This window comes from Alligator sinensis, unplaced genomic scaffold (genome assembly GCF_000455745.1).
Source record: "Alligator sinensis unplaced genomic scaffold, ASM45574v1 scaffold1490_1, whole genome shotgun sequence".
Taxonomy (NCBI): domain Eukaryota; kingdom Metazoa; phylum Chordata; order Crocodylia; family Alligatoridae; genus Alligator; species Alligator sinensis.
The window spans coordinates 52,689-56,798 of NW_005843447.1; the positions used below are offsets into that span (position 1 = coordinate 52,689).

General features: G+C 47.6%; 1 long non-coding RNA gene across 1 annotated transcript in view; it reads left to right on the forward strand.

The window, feature by feature from the left end:
* Positions 1-1,038, forward strand: part of LOC102379169 — a 23,084-nt gene extending 22,046 nt beyond the window's left edge. The window contains exon 3 of the long non-coding RNA XR_325492.3: positions 1,001-1,038. This is a non-coding gene — a long non-coding RNA (uncharacterized LOC102379169). The remainder of the gene's footprint in view (positions 1-1,000) is intronic.
* Positions 1,039-4,110: the final 3,072 nt, after the last annotated feature.

Genomic DNA, 4,110 nt, shown 5'->3' on the forward strand with positions numbered 1-4,110 from the left:
AAAAAAATTGGCCATTTTTCGCACTGTAAATCCAGCAACACTGCTGCCATCTATGGCTGACACACCAGATCTTGTACATGACTGCCTGCAAACATTGGAAGCTGTTTATTCTTCAAGGCCAAATCTGAGAGACAAACAATTGATAAAAGAGTTTCAAGCAAAGAAGGGGGAGCACGGGTGGCTGGTAGCAAGGGATGGCCGCATTATCATCCCAGCTGCCTGGGTTCATGTGGTAGTAAAGAGCACTCATCATGGTACCCACTACGGACCCAGGGCCCTGGTAAGATGGATCAGTTACTATGTAACTAGAGTGGGATTAAGAGAGGCTGCCAAGGAGGTATCAGAGACATGTGAGGTCTGCCAGAGAAATAACCCATAAGGAGGGAGAAGAAAAACTTCAGGACATCAGAGAATAGGCAATGGGCCAGGAGAAGAATAGCAGGTGGATTTTACTGAGTTGCCCCGGCAACAAGAGATAAAATATCTCCTTGTCTTTGTGGACACTTTCTCTAATTGGGTTGAGTGCTTCCCATGTCGGACTGCCCAAGCCCGGGAGGTAGTCAAGACACTCCTACGAGAAATCATACCTCGCTTCGGACTTCCAAAAGGAATAGGGTCAGACAATGGCCCACATTTCATTGCACAAATTACTCAGAAGGTTTCTGAGTTCCTGGGAATCAGCTGGCATTTACACACCCCTTGGAGACCTCAGTCCAGTGGAAAGGTGGAACGTATGAATCAGACCTTAAAAAGACACCTTGCAAAGATTTGCCAAGAAGCTCGACTCAAATGGCCAGAGGCCCTACCCTTGGCCCTGTTACGAGTAAGGGTCGCACCACATTCTAAATTGGGATTAAGCCCGTTTGAAATAATGTATGGTAAGCCTTACCCTCTGAGTCTGCCCATGGGTACTGAACAACAGTTACATGTTTTAGGAGAGGGAATGATTAGAGAATATGTATGGTCCTTGGTTTCTGTTTTGTCTTCCATCCATCAGCAGGTACGGGACGTGCTGCAGACACAGGACCAGTATCCTGCCCTGGGAAATCGATTATTACCTGGGAGTTACGTCCTTGTGAAAGATTGGAACGAGGAACCACTTCGAGCCAGATGGAAAGGCCCATATAGGGTACTTCTAACGACCCCGACGGCCGCAAAGCTCGAAGGAATCAAGACTTGGATACATTCCAGTCGCCTAAAGCCGGTGGCTGGACCAGAACAAGAAGGAATCCCTGCAGACTCCGGGACCGGAGACAGAGAACAGTGGAAGGTGGAGCCAATAAGAGACTTGAAATTCCTATTCAAAAGAAAGGAACTTTGAATAATTTGACAATCTTTGATTAAGTTTTATAAGCCTTATTATGAAATTGTTCAAGGTTTTATTGTGGGGCACCCTGATCTGTCCACTCCTACTTATAGGAGGGGAAACCCTTTTACAACAAAAATTTGACCCTCAGGAAAATGTCTGGATTTATCTGGCCCGGGAAATTTTAAATAGAACGGACTTCTGCTTAGCGGGAGGGATCAATGCTCACCTGGTTTTTACCTCATGCTTAATCGCAGTACCAACCCCTTTAAAAATTTTACAAAATTATACTATGCTGAAGAATGTAGAGAAGAAAAGTACATATCAGAATATATATAAGTGGGGGACTATTGTAAAAGAGAAGAATAGAGACATGTTTTCCGTACGGGTTCAGGCAACAGCTAATGCTTCTGAATGTTTCCTAATAGTTAATTGTACTAATAATTGCTTCAAATTGAACCAAGGTAGAAGAATCCTTTGTAACAAGACCAATCAAATATCCTATGTATACAATGTTCACCTGTCGTCTTATCTATCTTCAGACCTAAGGTGAATCAAATGATTTTACAAACGAAGAAAGCTGAGAATACTAGGTTTGTGTTGAAACAAATTGAGTGGAGCAATTATAATAAAAATAATTAAAAATGCTCCAGAGGGGGAAAATGTTAGGTTTGACCTAGAAACCACTACACATAGCCCAAGCAAAAGTCTCTGTTCTGTAACTAATGCTCAATTGCAATGATAAGGAGAAGACAGTCTTAGATAAAGGAGACTTGAAAACAAAAATAGAATTAGTGGAGTAGGGCAAAGAGCTGATTTAAATATTAAGATTCACACCCCTGGGTGGGGAGAAAGTATGCTAATGAAACATACATGTATGGAAATGAGATACATAGCTAAAACACAGGTATAGAGACATGCTCAGTAAAGAACTCCTTGCGTCACTCCCTTATAACCAATTAGCAAACAAGAATGCTTATGAAGGTCCAATACTCCTGTATAAAAGATGCTCATAATTAAGACTCTGTGTGCTTGTTACGTGAAATTATTCCGCTTGCACCTTGTATTGCTAGCAATAAATCTTTATACTTTCACCCCTGGTATCTTTATTGGCTTTTGCATACCGGGCACGATCCCAGACTTGAGCTGGGGCTCAACACCAGCAGGGAACTGCCTCCTGGCCTCCTGCCTGCGATTTATATAGGAGCCAGGCCCTGCCCCTTCTTGTCAGCTGGCTAGGCAGGTGTGGGTCATTAGTTCCCTCTAGTTGCCTCAGTAACCGGCACCTGAGGAGTTATCCTGGCTCTCCAAGTAGCAGACACCTTAGTGCCCTACTACAAAGAGACTTGGCAAATACCTGATGAGGATAAGTGCCGCCATCTGCTGGAGGTCCTGAGTGAGCCTGCCTTTGGGGATGTGAGGACTGCCAAACTCTGGAACCCTGTTATCACCACCCAGCAATGCATGCAGGTCCTTCAGGATGCTTTTGGCCAACCCACAGGGAGTGGCGGGGGGCATACTACAAATTGCTGGGAACTTTCCAGGACGAGGGCGAGACTCTTTCAGTGTATGTCCTGCGCTTAGAGCCAGTGTTACAATGCCTGGTGACCCAAGCAGCGCTTAGTGTCACTGATGCTGATCAGATATGGCTCCAGCAAATTCATACTGGGGCACAGTATAGCTTGAATTTACTCTGGAACCTCAACAATAACCTCATTATTGACTCCAAGATGAACATGGGCCGACAGTGTGGGGAGGCGGCTAGGAAGGCCAACTGTACCTTGTCGTGCATCCACAGATGCATTTCAAGCAGGACCAAGGAGGTGATCCTCCCCCTCTATGCGGCACTGGTCAGGCCGCAGCTGGAGTACTGCGTCCAGTTCTGGGAGCCGCACTTTAAGAGGGATGTGGACAGCATGGAGAGGGTCCAGAGGAGGGCCACTCGCATGATCAAGGGACAGCAGGGCAGGTCCTATGAGGAAAGGTTACGGGACCTGAACCTGTTCAGCCTCCAGAAGAGAAGGCTGAGGGGGGATCTTGTGGCCTGCTATAAACTAGTCAGGGGGGATCAACAGGCACTGGGGGAGTCCCTGTTCCCCCGAGCGCCGCCAGGAGTGACCAGGAATAACGGTCACAAGCTGGCGGAGGGAAGGGTCAAGTTGGACATCAGGAGGCGCTACTTCACGGTCAGGGCAGCTAGGGTCTGGAACCAGCTTCCAAGTGAGGTGGTGCAGGCTCCCACCCTGGGGGTTTTTAAGAGGAGGTTAGATGACATCTTGCTGGGGTCGTTTGGCCCCAGTACTCTTTCCTGCCATGGCAGGAGGTCGGACTAGATGATCTGCCTAGGTCCCTTCCGACCCTAGAAACTATGAAACTATGAAACTTAGAGGGCAGCAGGAGCAGCCCACCTGACTTCAGTTACCTCCTCCGAGAGATTCATGAAGAGGAAGAGATATCCAGACTCAGAGAAACTATGTGGGTCCCAGAGGATGTTTCCCCCCAGAGAGGACCCATGGGTCGGGTGCTAAGGGTGGCTGCCCATGAAGACATCGTGTTGGGAGTGGAGGAGGAGCCTGTGGCTCCAGCACTAGCAGCTGCTGTGACCAGAACCCCCCTCCCCAGGGGTCAGCCCTTGCCCCATCATTGTGCCTAGGGAGGACCACGGTCCCCTACCTATAGTTTCATAGTTGGTTGGGTTGGAAGGGACCTGAGAAGATCATGAAGTCTGACCCTCTGAAAATGGCAGGAAAGAGTACTGGGGTCAAATGACCCCAGCAAGGTGTTCATCTAGCCTCCTCTTAAAG